The 19,966-nt window shown below is 45.0% G+C and overlaps 1 protein-coding gene and 1 long non-coding RNA gene across 14 annotated transcripts in view; one reads left to right on the top strand and one right to left on the bottom strand.

Moving 5' to 3' along the window:
* The window catches only part of USP54 (ubiquitin specific peptidase 54), a 131,659-nt gene extending 115,536 nt beyond the window's left edge, over window positions 1-16,123 (bottom strand). For 11 of the 12 annotated variants that reach the window (XR_011326846.1, XR_011326845.1, XM_069796349.1 and 8 more), the window contains exon 1: window positions 16,000-16,123. The gene's annotated coding sequence lies outside the window, so the exon portion shown is untranslated. Of the gene's footprint in view, window positions 1-1,223; window positions 1,247-15,999 lie in introns of those variants that run through there. The other variant, XM_069796353.1, reaches the window with a different exon arrangement.
* A 67-nt stretch (window positions 16,124-16,190) lies between these two features.
* The window catches only part of LOC138687720 (uncharacterized), a 26,424-nt gene continuing 22,648 nt past the window's right edge, over window positions 16,191-19,966 (top strand). For both annotated transcript variants that reach the window (XR_011326848.1, XR_011326847.1), the window contains exon 1: window positions 16,191-16,331. This is a non-coding gene — a long non-coding RNA (uncharacterized lncRNA). The remainder of the gene's footprint in view (window positions 16,332-19,966) is intronic.

Here is a 19,966-nt window from a genome sequence, read left to right as displayed (position 1 = left end):
GAAGAATACCATTTTCCCTCCCTAAAGTCATTTGGATAATTATAGCCTGCAAACAGTGCTGAACAGTTGAAGGAACTATTAAGTAATTAGACTTTGCAAATGTGTCAGTTATTTTGTAAAGCCTAAACAGGAGAAAAAAAAAAATTGATGCATACACCTGTTTGACCATTAGCTTTTCCAGGAAGTTCCTAGTAATACAGGAAGTTACAAGCGTCCATGTTTCAAAAGCCAGAATTCAAGTGATTAGCTTTGTCTAGACTGATATGTGTAGTGCTCCATTAGTATTACTATGTTTTCACAAGATCAGTAATAAAATCCTCTATGAAAGTTGATTGGAAAACCATGAAGAATAGGTTTCCACAAGTGTATGCACAAAAGACAAATCCTCCATAGACGAATGGAAAGTCTTATGTATCGGCTACTGTTGCAAACATACCTTTTGTTCAAGGCGTATATTGTGCTGCTATTTCTTTTCCTTCTGAGGAGGTAAACTGCTTGTGAAATGAAGGATTAAGGACAGCACTATTAAAGACAGAACTAGTAACCAAGAGCCTTCATGCTGTCCTGAGCTAGGGCACCTATGGATGATAAGGTAAAAATCCTGGCTTTCATTAAAAGGGACTGAAGGTATATCACCCTCCTGAAGATCAAGAGTTTTCTCTTTAGAGTGGCCTAGAGTTGACCTTCACCAGTCCTTAACAGACACAAAATCATCATCACTGCTTCTCATTCATATGATAATATTATCAGTCAACAGGAAGTCCTTTGGTAAGCAGCTAAGGCAACTTCCCCCTACTCTGACAAAGAAAAAATAAACAAATTAAAAAACCCACACTAACCAAACAGGTTAACACTCATTAAAAAGAGGAGAATGGAAGACCCTTCATTTCATTTGACATCACCTTCCTCTGTATTCAGTAGTTGTTGAGTTTTTTGGTTTTTTAAGAACAAAGAATGTTGGCAGAATTAAAATTGCATGACTACATACCTAAATAATGGGAATGGGCAGAGGAAGGAAAATTCAAACATTAATTTATGTGCTAAAATTCTATTTCTTGCCTACAGTCATCATGGGGAGGATAGATAAAAGATCATTGTGGAGGAAAGTGAGGGGCAAACTATTTCTTGAACTGCATTTCAGTTGTTACCAACTGTTTGCAGTCCAAAACAAGCAGCTGGATCTCACTTCAGCATTCCCACTAGAAAGCATCACCAGAACCTACCTCATATCAAAATAATTTGGCAAACTGGAGCAGCCATGCAGAACACCACTACACAGCACTAGCAGCTCTGCTGCGGCAGTCAGGCCCCAAACCTGGAGCTCTCCTTAAAAACACGTAAATGAAAATCAGCTATTTGATCTTCCTCCAACACCAAAGGATAACACTGAAACATTAAACGGGTATTTAAAACAAAAGTGACCTCAGTTAAGTCTAGGACCAGTTTCATCAAGAAAATATTACTACTAGATAGAGAAATAAGATTTCTTCCTCCCCGCTGTAACTTTAAGCAGGTATTAACCTCTTCATAAAACTATATTAATTATACTATAGAGGCATAAATTATGATACTTTCTATAATTTTTCCTTTCTCATGACATAACTGACTCTGAAGACAAAAGGATTTCTTTTATAGTCTCAAAAAAAAATTCTCCTGAAGAGCTGGGGGGGGTTTAATGCATCTTTTCTTTCTTCTAAAAGAGTGAAAAGTAACTGGCAATGCTATTCCTTTAAAAACATTTATGCAGTTCAGTCTGCTTAACAGCTGATCGCAATTACACAAAATTTATTTTTGGCCTCTTTCTGGCTTTGTTTGTATCAGTAACAAAACAAAAAAAAAACAAGGAAAAAAAGTTTAGTTGAAGCAACAAGCTTAGAAAGAGGCACGTTATACAGTGCCTTGCTGAGTTCCTGCTTAAAAGCCATGCTAAGCTCATCTGGTAGGTCTTACGTTTTGTCTTGGTTTTATTAGGAGAAAGAGTGTGCTGGCTCCCTTGCTCTAATTCTTCTTGTGTGCATTATATCCAAGTTATGCTATATCCTACCAACAGCTAGAATTTGTTCTGAATATTTTGTAATATGTGTCAGAATCCTCCATTTCTTGTACAAAAATTAATGTTTGTTTAGTCAAGTTTCTCCATAATTTATTAAAATTTAGAACATAGAATTTCATAGTTTGGTTAAGTCCTCTTAGGAAAACGGCTTGATCTATACTAAATCTTCACAGAAATATTCTTCAAAGCAGGAGTTAACCTGTCCACGTCCTCAGCCGCTTCTCAGAACAGTTGGACAGCAATTTCTCTGCATACCTTTACTTCCTGACCCGGTGCCCCTAATTCTTCAGACTCATGTGATGCCATTCTTACTGAAGGAGTTTACTGAGCACTCCAAACGATCAGCTCATGCAGTTTGCTGAAGATGAGTGTGATCAACAAGTAAATCAGAAACACAGAATAACAGGCTAGAAAGGACCCCAGAGGAGGTCTCTCATCTAACCTCATGCTCAAAGCATAAGCAAGAGATCAGATTAGGTTGCTCAGGGCTCTATCCAGTTGGGTCTTAAAATCTGCTAAGGATGGAGACTGTACAGCCTCTCATTCAAATACATGACTGTCCTAATGGAGGAAAAAAAAGTCTTCCTTACAACCAGTTGGAACCTTTCTTGTTTTAATTTATGTTCATAAATTCATAACATACTTCACATGCTTCCTGATGAAAGTTCCTATTGCTTATTTATGAGTGATTTTCACAAACCAAATAAGGACATTAGTATGACTGGACAAATGAAGATATTATTATGTCCTATATAAAACAGAGATCTATTGGCACTCCCATATCAGCTCAATAGGCTGGCATCACACAGAAGTAGTGAAAATTTAGTATGTAGAAAACAAGGAATTGCCACTGAAAATTCTCAGAGTTCACCTCAAGAGCAGCATTTCCATTGTTTTTGATTACTTCCATTGAAGTTAATTATCAAAATTTGCATGTTATTAACACTCAAGGCCATTTGCAGTTACAGACAAGATGAATATCATAATTCATTCACATGTCTGGATATCAAACAATATGGGACCTGGCATTTAGCATTCATGTCATTACTCTAATGAATTCCAGACAAGCTGGAATAAGAGGAAGGGAAGCCCAGGAACAACCTGGAATACTGCTGCACTTTTTTAATTGATACCATCAAAATAAAGTGGGAAGGTAGAGACATGAGGAAAGAAGCACTACAGCTAGCATAACTATTTTCAAATTTAGCTGTCTCTGGCAGTTCTGAAGTAAAATGATACTAAAACAAATCAGTATTTAATGTTTTCTGCTGTGAAAATCCAAATCAAAAAACATCCAAGGATATTTGAAGAGTTTAGGATTAATTAGAAATCTTATTTTAAGCTTTGGATTCTTGTTCAAACAATTTTACATATTTTTTTATTTACTATGCATACATAAGATAAAATATCTCAAAGGTTTATTGATAAATGACACATCAAACCTAACTCCTGTACAAACAGTACACACACTCCTTATCGGAGGAAAAAGCAATATAATTTTGTAATTGATACTTGAAGTAATATTTTTCACAGCAGAATTAAGCAATTCAGTTGGGCATGACACTGCAACACTCATACATTTTCCACATTTTCTCTCCCAAAACCTCAGGTATCCCTTTGCAGAACAATCCTGAAAAATAAGATCTTGCTAGTACTGCTGCTTCTGCCTAGAAACGTTCCCAGAGCTACACAGTCAGAAAAAGCAACTGCAACTTTAAAATGTCACTCTCTGTTCTAGTAGTGAAGACAAGACTCTACCATCTTGTGTCTGTGAGTGCTGCTGGTTCCTACCAGAGCAAGAATCGAATACAGCGGAATTGCCCAGGTAACTTTCCAGGCTGCAGCTGCGATACCAGACAAACAGGCAGAGAACCCATCACAAGCAAGAAGTGAACAGACGGAAAAACACAATGGAGAAGTGGTAAGTAGTTTAATTTATGTAATAATTATACAGCTGAAGATGACTGCTATAATTAACAACCTTAAATGGACTGATTGAAGAAATACATTACTAAATTAATTAAACTACCTTTCTATCTCTCCCAAAAAGGAAGAGCCCTTCGAGAAAATACATCTGCACAAAAGAAGGTATTTCTTCTCAAAAGATGGCTATTTCCATATCAAACCTACAGCCTTAAACCCAGCTATCTAAAAGGAGAAGATAATATAAACATCTTTTTGCTAAAAGGAAAGTTACATTCTCTCCTTGCCTATCCTCTCCTGAAACAATGCATTTTAAGAGAAAAGTCTAAAATGATATTTTAAAAAGCTTCCCTGAAAAATCTGTGGAAGTTGCCTAGCTTCGAGAATTTAAACAAATTAGGAGCACCTTAAAAAGAGCACTTTCAGTGAAAACTGTTCTTCATCCTGCAGCACTGCCAAGCTCACACTGCAGCATTCTTTCCTGGTTCTCTTTGAGAAAATAAATCTGTATTTAAAATCTATCAAGCATCCATAATCAAAGGAACCTAAAATTTTTGTTGGCAATGGTTTTTTAACATACTTCAAAAGTATTTACATAAACTCCCCAGATATCATCTAAGTACTGCATAGACTTGTTGTGCAGAACAATGTCCATAATAGACAGAAAATGCTGCAGTTTACTAATCACAGGTTTTATGAAGCTTTGCTGTCTATTTATTAGCATGCCTCAGGTATAGTATAATGGAAAAGTTTTAGGGAACAGGCAGAGCAGATAATCAACACTTTTTCTTTTTTTTTTTTTTAATTTTCCCTCCCTTTCCCCCACCATGACCTATTTTCTCAAATAACATGCAGACCTAGTGAGGACATTAACCTGTTTCCATGTCACAGTACAGCTCACGTACCGATGTGTTGGGATGCATTAGCTGTTGTTTATTGATCCATTTATAAGTTCATTCTACTGGGAATACCAGCTGGAGGATAAGAAAGTCTTTTGGTATCCTCTGCTTTGTGACATACTTTACTGATTAACTATTTCCCAGAATACATTTATTTTAACATTTTGTGGAAATACTTACAGAAGATTCCTCCTCTTCAAACAGTCTCCCACATGTGAATCACTCTTACATATTTTTAGTCCATTCATTATTTTCAAAAGTCAAAGTGTAATAAATCACATACCTTTTTTTTTAAATAAAAGCCTAAGAAGTACTTGTACCAAACATTATCTACTACAAATACTGATTTACATTTTACCAAGTATTAGAAATTAACAAGCTAGCTAGTCTTTACTCAAGAGTGTAAAATGCCAAAACAAGTTTCATGCAGATGGGGGGGAACAAAAAAAAAAGCTAGTTTCCCCTGGATTCCCTACAGGCTTCTCATATGCAAACTGTTTCCCACACACACAGTGTGTACTTCTGTATAAATTTTGGTGAGCCAAACTGTACCATAAAAATAGAATTCTAGAGAAGACACCAATATGTGATTGTTATTTATTATGGTTCATCCTACTTGCTTCTGCCTTTAGCATTATTAACCTTTGAATCAGCAATTACTTACTGCTTATTTGCAATGTACACACTTTTAAAAACCTACCTTTGTGGAAGAAGTGTTTATATCATTTTGTAAGTTTGACTACATTTTTAAAATAGATGTCTACAATAAACCCACATTCACTGTTCCGATTTAAACAGGATGGGAAAGCAGCTGAGCTTTAACTGTCTGAATTTTTGGAGCTGTAAAAGACGACAGGGCAAAGTAATTCCAAAAGCCAGGCTTCTAGCCTTCAAATTCAAGGACTGCAAGCTTGACCAAATCCAGACATCAAATTAATTATGCCAGAATTTAACGAGCTAGAGCCTACTGCAAAATAATTAAGCAAAAGATCACCAGGGTTCATGTCCTGTCACACTTTTAAAGCCAACCACAATCCAGTGAAGTCTTATCTGCAACATAAAACAGCATCGCTTTGGGCTTGGAGAGACGTTCGAAAGAAACATTCACAATTTATATCTATGAGTTTTAAAAACCTGATTTCTCCAATTCTCAGAAAAAAAACAAGGATTCAGACATTTTGCTTTTAACAACAGAACTCCTGGGAAATGAGTGCAGTGCAATCAAAGGAGTGGGGAAAAAAATGACAACACAGATATGGATCACAACCTGTATACCAGAAACGCTATGCAAAAAAGGAAGATACTACTCTAAGTGGGATGCTCTAACTGAAATAGGGGGAGGAAACAAATGGGACCAAGGATACATCACATAGTATGACCATAAGCCTCATTTCATTAGTAAGTAGGCAGCAAATTATTTTTATTGCCCACAGAAGCATCTGACCAAAATCAGTTTTCTTCCAACACCTTTTGAATCAACTGGCCAATTTCCAACATTTTGAAATAAAAAAACAGAGATCTCAAAAATAATGATGTTCCTATAGACTACATGAAAATCGATGGTCAGGTAGAGGAAAAAGACCCAATTTGCACTTTTAGTGAGGGGGAAGTAGGAAAATTCACCTCTTAATATATTTGATTTGGCAGCAAGTCAATCAGTACAGACTATCCATAGCACTGTCTGTTGTTACAGAGGAGCATGGGATTAAGGACTGGAAAAGGGATAAGGAGATAAAAAGACAATCCATATAAATACAAATGTAAATTTTATTATTTCTGCAGCTCAGAGAAACTATGACCTGCAGACAGTAACTTGTTTTAATAGCTTTACAAACTGTGAGTAACTTGGACAAGTATTTACATCTCTTGACCTCCTCCTGCTAGGTAGGTTGCCTAGAAACATCTTACCTCAGAATGAATGGGCAAATGGACTATGCACTCCTGTCTGTGTACTTCAAATATTCTGTTGAATCCATTTTACAACATCCATAGAAATAATTTTCCATTATGCTTTTTACAGCATTGAGCACAAAGATACTCAATGAAGAACAAAGTAGACATGTAATAATGATAATATATTCTGAAAAGGCCTCCATAGATAAATACAAACCTGGATATAACATGCAGAAGTGTTGGTGAGATGACTCAGCTCCTAATGATATTTCATTTAAGTTCATTTTCTTAGCAGCAGCCTGAGGTTATTAATAACCCCCAGTATGCTACTTAGAGCTGTGGATTCATCTTCCTGTTAATGGTAGCAATAGGTTCTTTGTTAATGGTTTTAAGATAATGCTGGGTTTTGCCATATGGTTGGATTTGTATGAGGGTTTCTCATGAAAAGCCAGAGAGTGTAAGAAATTGTTGCTGTATTTAACTTCAGTGTCCTCACACGCACAGCAGACAGTTGGAATGGACACTGTTCTCGTATTTACAAGTGCAAACAATGCTAAATATTTATTGCACATTCTGATTAAGAGAACTACAGGGACTTTAAACAAGAGAACATATGGATAGATCAGAGGATTGGTAATGCAATACTGAGCTTTTCACCTCTAGGTCATCGGTTCAAATCTAAACTGGTTGGTAATGAAGGCAAGCTATTATCATCTGACAGCTCTGGCCTTTGCAAATTGATTTGTCAGGCTCAGTCCAATTCCCATCAAACTCAAAATTCACCATACGACTTGCATTCCTGAAAAAAACTTCACCCTAGCAAAGTAACAAAAAATTGAACAGAGACAGAAGTAATCTCTTCCTCCTCGGGCACCATCTCCAGACCTGGACCTAGGACAAGTGCCAGAGGAACACTGAAAATTACACCACTGGTAGCACAGCACATCATTCTGTGGACAAAGATTACTTCTGCCTCTCAGATACCCAGTTATAATTACCTCTGTACCAGTACAAAGCTTTCATGTTTTTTATTACTAAAGATGGAAGACAAGAAAGAAGAGACACCAATATGCAGGTTTTAAAACTGAAATTTCACAGTGCTGCTTGAAGATTTCTTTGGATATCTTGTTCAAAGATGCATTTCATAAGGCTGAAGGCTTTGAACAAAATGGTCACAGTGCTTTATAAAAGGAATATCAAATTTAATATCCATTTTGTTATGATGTATTTGTAGCCAAAATGTGTAAACAACACTTGTAGCAGCAACATTTAAGAATTGTATTTCCTGCAGATGGGTTTAATTCAGAAATGGATTTATTTACAAGTTACTATGAATGATACTAGACAAGTCATGTTTTTACAGTATTTCCTCATAAATATGTGAGACAAGAAATGTATGGGTTAGTCCATAACAGCACATAACTTCCCGCAGGCTTTCATAATTTGAACAAAAATGATTTTAAGCCTCAAAACCCTAAGTCTAGCCTCTTCCTTTGCCTCTTAATAGTTTGGCAACAATCACAGGAAACACTCTGCAGGTACCACAGTTCTCCATTTTACCAAGTGATAACTGCTACATTAGTGAATAGAGACACCAAGTTTTAATATAGCACCTTTAAGATCACCTTCACTTTGCATATTTAGAACACTAGACAATAAAATCTACTGGAAGTTTTACACTCTATGAACACAAAACATTACTTCTAACATCTAAGACAACAACAGAATACATACAGCTCACAAACCTTGGGAAGTGTGGAAAAAAATAACTAAGAGCCTCCTGTCTTCCTTGCAGGCTCCTTGGTTTTTACTAAGGTGTTGATGACATACTGAAGTTTTTCCTTCCTTTTCCAACAACTCCAGAAACAGACCACTTACTGTAACTTTAGGAAAGCCACAACAGGTTAACTTCCCAACTGAATGATTGCATGTAAGTTCAGCAAGCTGAATGATTGAGCTGGCATGTGATCTACTGCTATGAAGTGAGAGTAGCTTAGCCAAGTGATACCATAGTTTGGCCAAACACTAGTCCCGTGTCCCATAGACAATGGCTGGTGAGCTCCACCCAAACCTTTTAACTTTCTCAGGTCACAGAACAGGAAACCCCATGCATCAAGCGCCATAATGGAGAGAAAGGAAGGAATAAACTGCATGCTAAACTTGCATGTCTAGAGACACGATAAGAGACCTATATATTGTGTCACTTGCCTTACAAAGTGTCCAATTTACAGCTAGGAGAAGGTTCCTCCTAGCAGTCTTACACACAGGGTGCAAGCCTAGGAAAGGGGGCTGCCTACAGATGAAAGCAAAATCTTAAAGACTAAAGAATGCCAATTACTTGAATTGCATTTAACAGGAACAATAGAGAGATCTGTGCAAGACAATCAAAATTCCTTGACAGTCAGTAACAACATTTCTTGCTGCTCCTCTCTGCCATCAAACACTGCATATCTGTGCTAGGGAATGACCTTCAGTGACAGAAATACAAAATAACTTTGGAATGGTGACTGCAGCCACTATCGATAGAAAAGAAAGAAATTAAAAGGCAAAGTTTAGACAAAGGCAAGAAGTGGAGTATTTCAGAGAACAAATTAAAATAAACTGTTTGAATAAATGTGGGCGGAACATATGTTAGGAAACTGAAGGATGTGTAAGGGATTTAAATTTCAGAAGGTTGCGTGACAAAAATGAGAAGACTAATATGTTCTACAGGTGTCAATACGCACATCTATTGTAAGACTTTTATTGGTTCTGAACAGTAAGGTAAGCAGATTTTAAAAAGAATAGCTCCAACTTTTTATTATTCTTTCATCCTCCTACCTCAGTTTCCTTTTTGTATCACCTGCTGCATTTTGCATAGTTGCACCAAAAGTTATTTGGGACAGCCGCAACTGTTCTTTATATAGATATGTTTATAGAGCACTTAAACACAATGCAGGCTAAATTCTGATTATTGTGAATATAACCTACTACAACTACAAGAATGTGATACCTAAGAGCTCTGCCACTATTCTTTCATCTCTACGTAATAAGGTTTTTGAAGCTCCACAAACTGGGAAATAAACACACTTTCTCTTCTATGTACTCTCCATGAAGATTCGCATAAGAAGGCTTAATGCCTAATAACATCACCAGGACTGGATAAAAAAGGATTGAAATTCCCACTATCCTTTTTAATGAACTCATGACTACAGTCTCAAAATAGACCGTTAACCCAGAACAGAGAGAAGAACTGACATAATTTTTACCTGCAACGACTGAAAGAAATGAACTGAAATGCTGTCACTAGCATAAAGAAAGCAAAATTTCTAAATTCTCTCAGATAACTAAGTAAGTTTGTCTGTACTGGACAAATCAAGCACACCCTTATGCCTCACCCCACACCAAGAACACTGTGGCAAAAGGCCTCCTGGCTGGCATCACCCAGGTAAGGGGGGGGGGAAAAGAAAAGAGGGGGGGAAAAGAAAAGAGGGGGGGAAAAGAAAAGAGGGGGGGAAAAGAAAAGAGGGGGGGAAAAGAAAAGAGGGGGGGAAAAGAAAAGAGGGGGGGAAAAGAAAAGAGGGGGGGAAAAGAAAAGAGGGGGGGAAAAGAAAAGAGGGGGGGAAAAGAAAAGAGGGGGGGAAAAGAAAAGAGGGGGGGAAAAGAAAAGAGGGGGGGAAAAGAAAAGAGGGGGGGAAAAGAAAAGAGGGGGGGAAAAGAAAAGAGGGGGGGAAAAGAAAAGAGGGGGGGAAAAGAAAAGAGGGGGGGAAAAGAAAAGAGGGGGGGAAAAGAAAAGAGGGGGGGAAAAGAAAAGAGGGGGGGAAAAGAAAAGAGGGGGGGAAAAGAAAAGAGGGGGGGAAAAGAAAAGAGGGGGGGAAAAGAAAAGAGGGGGGGAAAAGAAAAGAGGGGGGGAAAAGAAAAGAGGGGGGGAAAAGAAAAGAGGGGGGGAAAAGAAAAGAGGGGGGGAAAAGAAAAGAGGGGGGGAAAAGAAAAGAGGGGGGGAAAAGAAAAGAGGGGGGGAAAAGAAAAGAGGGGGGGAAAAGAAAAGAGGGGGGGAAAAGAAAAGAGGGGGGGAAAAGAAAAGAGGGGGGGAAAAGAAAAGAGGGGGGGAAAAGAAAAGAGGGGGGGAAAAGAAAAGAGGGGGGGAAAAGAAAAGAGGGGGGGAAAAGAAAAGAGGGGGGGAAAAGAAAAGAGGGGGGGAAAAGAAAAGAGGGGGGGAAAAGAAAAGAGGGGGGGAAAAGAAAAGAGGGGGGGAAAAGAAAAGAGGGGGGGAAAAGAAAAGAGGGGGGGAAAAGAAAAGAGGGGGGGAAAAGAAAAGAGGGGGGGAAAAGAAAAGAGGGGGGGAAAAGAAAAGAGGGGGGGAAAAGAAAAGAGGGGGGGAAAAGAAAAGAGGGGGGGAAAAGAAAAGAGGGGGGGAAAAGAAAAGAGGGGGGGAAAAGAAAAGAGGGGGGGGAAAAGAAAAGAGGGGGGGGAAAAGAAAAGAGGGGGGGGAAAAGAAAAGAGGGGGGGGAAAAGAAAAGAGGGGGGGGAAAAGAAAAGAGGGGGGGGAAAAGAAAAGAGGGGGGGGAAAAGAAAAGAGGGGGGGGAAAAGAAAAGAGGGGGGGGAAAAGAAAAGAGGGGGGGGAAAAGAAAAGAGGGGGGGAAAAGAAAAGAGGGGGGGAAAAGAAAAGAGGGGGGGGAAAAGAAAAGAGGGGGGGGAAAAGAAAAGAGGGGGGGAAAAGAAAAGAGGGGGGGGAAAGAAAAGAGGGGGGGGAAAAGAAAAGAGGGGGGGGAAAAGAAAAGAGGGGGGGAAAAGAAAAGAGGGGGGGGAAAAGAAAAGAGGGGGGGGAAAAGAAAAGAGGGGGGGGAAAAGAAAAGAGGGGGGGGAAAAGAAAAGAGGGGGGGGAAAAGAAAAGAGGGGGGGGAAAAGAAAAGAGGGGGGGGAAAAGAAAAGAGGGGGGGGAAAAGAAAAGAGGGGGGGGAAAGAAAAGAGGGGGGGGAAAAGAAAAGAGGGGGGGGAAAAGAAAAGAGGGGGGGGAAAGAAAAGAGGGGGGGAAAGAAAAGAGGGGGGGAAAGAAAAGAGGGGGGGAAAGAAAAGAGGGGGGGAAGAAAAGAGGGGGGGAAGAAAAGAGGGGGGGAAGAAAAGAGGGGGGGAAGAAAAGAGGGGGGGAAGAAAAGAGGGGGGGAAGAAAAGAGGGGGGGAAGAAAGAGGGGGGGAAGAAAAGAGGGGGGGAAGAAAGAGGGGGGAAGAAAAGAGGGGGGGAAGAAAAGAGGGGGGGAAGAAAAGAGGGGGGGAAGAAAAGAGGGGGGGAAGAAAAGAGGGGGGGAAGAAAAGAGGGGGGGAAGAAAAGAGGGGGGGAAGAAAAGAGGGGGGGAAGAAAAGAGGGGGGGAAGAAAAGAGGGGGGGAAGAAAAGAGGGGGGGAAGAAAAGAGGGGGGGAAGAAAAGAGGGGGGGAAGAAAAGAGGGGGGGAAGAAAAGAGGGGGGGAAGAAAAGAGGGGGGGAAGAAAAGAGGGGGGGAAGAAAAGAGGGGGGGAAGAAAAGAGGGGGGGAAGAAAAGAGGGGGGGAAGAAAAGAGGGGGGGAAGAAAAGAGGGGGGGAAGAAAAGAGGGGGGGAAGAAAAGAGGGGGGGAAGAAAAGAGGGGGGGAAGAAAAGAGGGGGGGAAGAAAAGAGGGGGGGAAGAAAAGAGGGGGGGAAGAAAAGAGGGGGGGAAGAAAAGAGGGGGGGAAGAAAAGAGGGGGGGAAGAAAAGAGGGGGGGAAGAAAAGAGGGGGGGAAGAAAAGAGGGGGGGAAGAAAAGAGGGGGGGAAGAAAAGAGGGGGGGAAGAAAAGAGGGGGGGAAGAAAAGAGGGGGGGAAGAAAAGAGGGGGGGAAGAAAAGAGGGGGGGAAGAAAAGAGGGGGGGAAGAAAAGAGGGGGGGAAGAAAAGAGGGGGGGAAGAAAAGAGGGGGGGAAGAAAAGAGGGGGGGAAGAAAAGAGGGGGGGAAGAAAAGAGGGGGGGAAGAAAAGAGGGGGGGAAGAAAAGAGGGGGGGAAGAAAAGAGGGGGGGAAGAAAAGAGGGGGGGAAGAAAAGAGGGGGGGAAGAAAAGAGGGGGGGAAGAAAAGAGGGGGGGAAGAAAAGAGGGGGGGAAGAAAAGAGGGGGGGAAGAAAAGAGGGGGGGAAGAAAAGAGGGGGGGAAGAAAAGAGGGGGGGAAGAAAAGAGGGGGGGAAGAAAAGAGGGGGGGAAGAAAAGAGGGGGGGAAGAAAAGAGGGGGGGAAGAAAAGAGGGGGGGAAGAAAAGAGGGGGGGAAGAAAAGAGGGGGGGAAGAAAAGAGGGGGGGAAGAAAAGAGGGGGGGAAGAAAAGAGGGGGGGAAGAAAAGAGGGGGGGAAGAAAAGAGGGGGGGAAGAAAAGAGGGGGGGAAGAAAAGAGGGGGGGAAGAAAAGAGGGGGGGAAGAAAAGAGGGGGGGAAGAAAAGAGGGGGGGAAGAAAAGAGGGGGGGAAGAAAAGAGGGGGGGAAGAAAAGAGGGGGGGAAGAAAAGAGGGGGGGAAGAAAAGAGGGGGGGAAGAAAAGAGGGGGGGAAGAAAAGAGGGGGGGAAGAAAAGAGGGGGGGAAGAAAAGAGGGGGGGAAGAAAAGAGGGGGGGAAGAAAAGAGGGGGGGAAGAAAAGAGGGGGGGAAGAAAAGAGGGGGGGAAGAAAAGAGGGGGGGAAGAAAAGAGGGGGGGAAGAAAAGAGGGGGGGAAGAAAAGAGGGGGGGAAGAAAAGAGGGGGGGAAGAAAAGAGGGGGGGAAGAAAAGAGGGGGGGAAGAAAAGAGGGGGGGAAGAAAAGAGGGGGGGAAGAAAAGAGGGGGGGAAGAAAAGAGGGGGGGAAGAAAAGAGGGGGGGAAGAAAAGAGGGGGGGAAGAAAAGAGGGGGGGAAGAAAAGAGGGGGGGAAGAAAAGAGGGGGGGAAGAAAAGAGGGGGGGAAGAAAAGAGGGGGGGAAGAAAAGAGGGGGGGAAGAAAAGAGGGGGGGAAGAAAAGAGGGGGGAAGAAAAGAGGGGGGGAAGAAAAGAGGGGGGGAAGAAAAGAGGGGGGGAAGAAAAGAGGGGGGGAAGAAAAGAGGGGGGGGAAGAAAAGAGGGGGGGGAAGAAAAGAGGGGGGGGAAGAAAAGAGGGGGGGAAGAAAAGAGGGGGGGAAGAAAAGAGGGGGGGAAGAAAAGAGGGGGGGGAAGAAAAGAGGGGGGGGAAGAAAAGAGGGGGGGGAAGAAAAGAGGGGGGGGAAGAAAAGAGGGGGGGAAGAAAAGAGGGGGGGGAAGAAAAGAGGGGGGGGAAGAAAAAGAGGGGGGGAAGAGGGGGGGGAAGAAAAGAGGGGGGGGAAGAAAAGAGGGGGGGGAAGAAAAGAGGGGGGGAAGAAAAGAGGGGGGGGAAGAAAAGAGGGGGGGGAAGAAAAGAGGGGGGGGAAGAAAAGAGGGGGGGGAAGAAAAGAGGGGGGGGAAGAAAAGAGGGGGGGGAAGAAAAGAGGGGGGGGAAGAAAAGAGGGGGGGGAAGAAAAGAGGGGGGGGAAGAAAAGAGGGGGGGGAAGAAAAGAGGGGGGGGAAGAAAAGAGGGGGGGGAAGAAAAGAGGGGGGGGAAGAAAAGAGGGGGGAAGAAAAGAGGAGAAAAGGCTCCTATTTAATTCAGTCTCAATGATATGCAGCATGCTTGATTAGATAGACTCTTGATTAGGTGCTGGAATAGAATTTAAAGAGTATCCTAATGAAATTATCATTATTTCTATCACTTCCTAAATGAGAACAGATTTCAACAGACTCATTCAAATTTTTTTTAGCCCATAATACATTTTTGGCAATTATTTTTAAAAGCTGTCATGTTTAAGTTATGTATTACCTCACCAGTTTAGTTCTCAGCACAGCAGTACTTTCTTTCCTTCTGAAAACAAACACAAGACTATCTGTGTTGCTATTGTTGCAATTGCTATTGTTGCTATTGTTTTCCAAAACTGCTATTCAATGTCAAATATATTGCAGCACAAAACCTTTCAGTTGTAGATTTTCTTTTTCAAGTCTGAGGAACAGCACAAGCTTAGAGAGGCTTGTTGTCAGTACATACTTCTTTCTTTCAAACTGCATGGGAAACTACTATTTTTCCTCCCATTTCACATGCATATTTTTTCCATGATTATAACACTCAGAATTTGTTCTGAAATCTGAAAAGCTCTTTGAATTCTTTTCACATGCACGATCAGCCACTACAATACCCACAACAACTTCACACAGCTGAAAGACCAGAAAGCCATTGTGTCTGCAACGTTTTAAAAGCAGAAGGTGTATACTGTTAGGGTTTCTATTTAGGGCTGTAATCCTTCACGAATCCTCACTCATAATCCTCATACTGAATGAAGGGTTTCAAGCGAAATAAAATCCTGGAAAAGCAAACAGCTTCTGCCTTTATTTTTTTTTTTAAGAAAAAAAAAAGGCAGCACATGCTTTTGCCTACCTTGGACCAACATAGTAAATACAATACTATAACTGAGCAGCTTCTTCTAACCAACGGCTTCTATGCAAGATTAACTTTCAATGACAGTCGATCACATCTGAGTTACTAACCGACATAATACAATGTCGGCGATATTAATTTCAAAGATCCCTGCTGACAAAAGACCTTTTTAGCCTCCAGTATCCTCTTTTCTCCTACCTGCTACTCCTTCCCTCTTCTGAAGCTGACCCGCTGCAGGCAGGCAGGGGGGCCCCTCACAACTGCGCCGGAGGTCAGGCCCCAGGGGCCACGGCTGCGCCTCAGCACGGAAACCCCGCTGACCGCCGGCTACCCACGCGTGGGCTGCCCGCCCTGCCACCAGCCGAGGCCAGGCCGTGCGGCCGTACGGGGCTGCACCGCTTTACAGACCTGGGAAAGTCACTGGTGGGTCTCCAGGCACATGGAACAAGTAACCAGTTAGCGGGTGGGGGTGGGGTGGGGTGTGTGTTTGGATTCCCCCCCCCCCCCCCAAGGAGACGGGACAAGAGGAAAGAAACCCCAAGTATTCCCGAGAGCGGTGGATCCGGGGTTCCCGCCGCGCCCCGCAGGGACCCGGCCGCTGCCAGCACCGCGATACAAACTACCCTGACCCCTCGCCCAGCCCGCCCGCGCCGCGGAGGGGAGCGACCGCTCCCGTCCCGCCGCCAGAGCCACGGCCCCGCTGCCGCGAGGGTCAGGACGGCTCCGGACAGTCGCAGCGGGACCCCGCACAAGCGGGGGGGGGGGGGGGAGAAGGGACGGCGGTGGGCCGCAGCCCCTCCTCGGGGCGGTGAGTCCCTACCTGCCGGCCTCGGCTCCCGCCGCGGCGCGTACCATCACCTCGCCTCGGGCGCCCTCATCCCCCGCTGCTATAGCTACGGGGAGCCGCGGCAGCCGCCTCTCGCGAGAGGCGCCATCTTCCCGCGGGCCGCGCCGGCGGCGCCTCCTCTCGCGAGAGGTCTGAGGGAACCCAGTCCGGCCCAGTGTAGCGCGGCGAAGCTCGGTCTGCTCCGCTTTTTCCACCGCCATTTCTGATTCCCCCAGCCCAGGGCAGCCCTGCCCCGGTTCGGGGCGCTTCGGAGGGCAGGGGGGCCTAACCCGGTGTCCCGTCCCAGAAGGGGCGAGAGGTCTCCGGTGTGTTGTGACTAACCCCCTCGTAAGGAGGCAGCCCGTAGAGCTGTCCCCGCACCCCGCCCGAAGCCAGGGCGTAACTAGGAATAATTTCGGGGGGACAGGGGGGGCTGGCTCAGTCCCGGTAAACCGCCTTACTCTGCGGAGGTGGCAGCTCTCAGGGGTCGGTGGGCGCCGCGTCCGGAGCGGGCCTGGCCGGGCCGGCGCGGTGGCGGCTGAAGCGCCGCTCGGGGCGGGCCTGGGCTGGCCTCGCAGAGCGCTCGCTGCTCGCAGTGCCCGGAGCAGCTTACCGTGGTTCAGCACCTTAAGCTGATGCAGCAGAGCTTGCTCGATAAAGCTGCCTGGATAGAAATAGCTTTTTCTTGCCCGAAGATGTTGAGGATTTCTTGGCTGGGCAAAGGCATGTGAGCAATCCAGCCGTTATGTGGGAACGAAGCATAAGTTTACAAAACGCTGGAGCAGACAAGGACGCTGTGTCCTTGTACGCTGGGAAAAAGGAAGATAAGAAGAGCCTGACAAACAACACCTGGATGCTGAAGAATGAGATAAGTGACTGCTGGACACCTCGTGAAGAAGCTTGCTCAGCCAATAGAGAATAAGATAGTGTCGCGTGAAACGGGGTATTGTACCAATTAGAGTATTGTGTAGGGCGCGTGCACAAGTGCATAAGGTATATAACTGTATCAAACGTGGTAGTAAATGGACTTCACTTGATCACATTGGTCTGTGTGTGATGTCCCTCCGCAACATTTGGCGCCCGAACAGGGACCCTCAGATCAGCACTTTATCGTCTCTACGAGAATTTCTGGTGCAGCTGAACTGACGAGGGAGCGGAGGAGCCAGCCGAGAGTGTTCCTGCTGCCCCGGCAGGACGGCATGAGCTTCAGCTGAGCTGGGAAGCACGGCATGAGCTTCGGCTGAGCTGGGACACGCGAAAGCTTGAATCTCGCCCTGATAAGGTGAGCGGTTGGAGAAGGAGATGGGGTTGGACAAAGAGCAGGAAGCAGTCCTAAAGCTCCTTCATAATTTTCTCTCTGAGAGAAGACTGAAATTCGATAATTCTGTGTTAAAGGGGTTACTTTTATGGGCCTGGAAGAAAGAACTTATCCCGAGTGTAAATGTTGCCTTTGAAGAAGCGACCTGGGATAATATAGGCAAGGCGCTGTGGGACGCTACTAGCTGCAGGGGGGGTAGGGTAAAGGAGATGAAAAAATATGCAGAGCACTGGAAGGTAATTCGAGACATGCTGGAGACAATGAGGGCGGACCGGCAGGCAGCCGCCGCTCTCTGCGCGGCGGTGACCCCGTCTGCTGCCTCCACGGCTGCCGCGTCAGCCCACCCCGCTGGAGTTGGGGGGACATTCTCTACACAACTATCTCCACCCCCCCTGACATCCATCTCCGTTAACGCTGAGACGCCTGCACAGACGCAGCCTTTGCCGATACCCAGCCAGGCCGTTGGTGCCGAAAAAATTCCCCCGTCTGTTACTCCGCAAGAAACAGGGGAATTAGGGGGGGCCGATTGTCGCCCGACAGATCCGAAGCCGACAGAGTCGGGGGTGACTAATGCGGATAAACAGATTGCGGGGGACAGGGAACCATCTCCATCGGGTAATGCGATGGAAGAGCTGAGGGAGGTGGTGAACCTATTACAAAAACTGACAGTATGGTCGGAAGAGCTCCTGAGGGAGGTGGTGAACCAGTTACAAAAACTGACGGTACGGTCGGAAGAACCAGAAGTGAGGGAGAAACGGTCATCCTCCCGAAAGGATGAACCGAGAGGGCAAGAGAGCGAAGATTCTCGCCGTATACCGGCCCCGCTTCCCCCTCCCGCCCCCTTTTCGCCACCCCCTCCGGCACCTCCCCCAGCCCCTCCCCTCCCGCCCCCTCCCTCCTCCCCTCCCCCCTCCCCTCCCGCCCCCCTCCCTCCCCCCCTCCCTTTCCGCCCCCCCCCTCCGCCGCCTTGCAGCAGCGCGTGTCAGCCGGCGATGGAGCGGCCGCCGCCAGTCGCGGCCGGCCCCCGGCCAGGACCATCCGCGCCCCCGCCCCCGCCCTTTCATCCATCCCGCCTCTCGGAACCAGAGACGGTGAAACCAACTGCGCCCGCGATAGACGCGGAGCCGCCTGCAGTAGCCTCTGCAGAAGAAAGGCAGAGACATTGGAGGGGAGTAATAAAAGATGCCATTATAGAAGGGACTATGCTTCAAGCATTCCCAGTTATTGCATTAAATGGACAGAAAAAATGGGAAGCGTTTGACTGGAAGGTCATTGAGAGATTAAGGTATGCTGTGAGTCAGTATGGAATTAAGTCTGCGTTAGCTCAACAAATGCTGCAATTCATTTTTTCTTCTGATACGCTAATACCTCAAGATATTAAACAGCTAGCACATTTGGTTTTGGAGCCCGCCCAAATGTTAGTGTTTTTCTGGCAGTGGGAGACGTTCTGTGATCGGGAACAAGCAACACCACGACAACAAATAGATCCCTTATGGGGAGTAACCACACAGATGCTGATGGGTACTGGACCCTTCGCATCCCGGAATGCTCAGTTACAATGTATCACTGAGGTTCATCATCTATCACAGATCTTGGCGTATCAAGCTTTTCTTTCCATACCAGACAATATTCGAAACCATACTTTTACTCAGGTGAAACAGGAGCATAATGAACCTTTCGCACAGTTTATTAATAGATTGCATAGGGCAATCTATGACCACCCTGACATGACCGAGCAAATGAAAGAAAACATGTTCAAAATGCTCGCTTTCGAAAATGCTAATGAAAAGACACGCAAAGCATTGTGTAATTTGCCGAAAAATGCAGCCGTCGTTGATATGCTAGAATACATGGATCGAGCAGTGGACTCACAGAAAACAGCCTATGTTGTCGCAGCTCCACAAGGAGCTACAAAGAAGCACAGGGCCAGTAAGACACCCCTGGTCAAGTGTTTTAACTGTGGCAAACGTGGCCACATTAGGAGCAAATGTACAGCTTCTGCTAAGAAAGATGACAATACCACCAAGAATATAGGAAGAAGGGAAACTTTACACCGACCGCGAAGGCCCCTCACGCGACGACACAAACACAAGGGACCTGGGCTGCCAGCCCTCAGGCAGCCTCGCAACCACCAGATCCGCCACTGCAGGGAGCTCCGGAGTGGATGTGGAAACCGCAGTAGACATTACGTTGATGGACGCAGGGGTACACTTGGTGGATAGCAACATAAAGGGACCATTGGGGCTTGGGCTTAGTGCATTTGTGATGGGACGATCTTCAACAGCTCTAAAAGGAATTTTGGTAGTCCCAGGGCTTATTGATGCAGATTATTGTGGGACTGTGAAAATTATGATTCATGTTTTAATCCCTCTTGTTTCTATTCCTAAAGGTACCAGAATAGCACAATTAGTTCCATTCAGGTCGTGTGTTCCGAACCCAGGTGAAGTACAACGTGGAGATAGTGGATTTGGCTCCACAGGGAAACCACAGGTATACCTTGCCATGGACATAACAAAAGGTAAAACAGAAAAGGTAGTGCAATTGGAAGGGCCTGACGGAGTTATTGTCAAGAAACTGATGACAATCGATACAGGAGCTGAGGTTACGATTATTTCACGATATATTTGGCCTCCATCATGGCCA

The sequence above is a fragment of the Haliaeetus albicilla genome, chromosome 11 (genome assembly GCF_947461875.1).
Source record: "Haliaeetus albicilla chromosome 11, bHalAlb1.1, whole genome shotgun sequence".
Classification (NCBI taxonomy): domain Eukaryota; kingdom Metazoa; phylum Chordata; class Aves; order Accipitriformes; family Accipitridae; genus Haliaeetus; species Haliaeetus albicilla.
The sequence above is the reverse complement of the archived record's forward strand: the minus strand, read 5'-3'. Positions and strand labels throughout refer to the sequence as shown.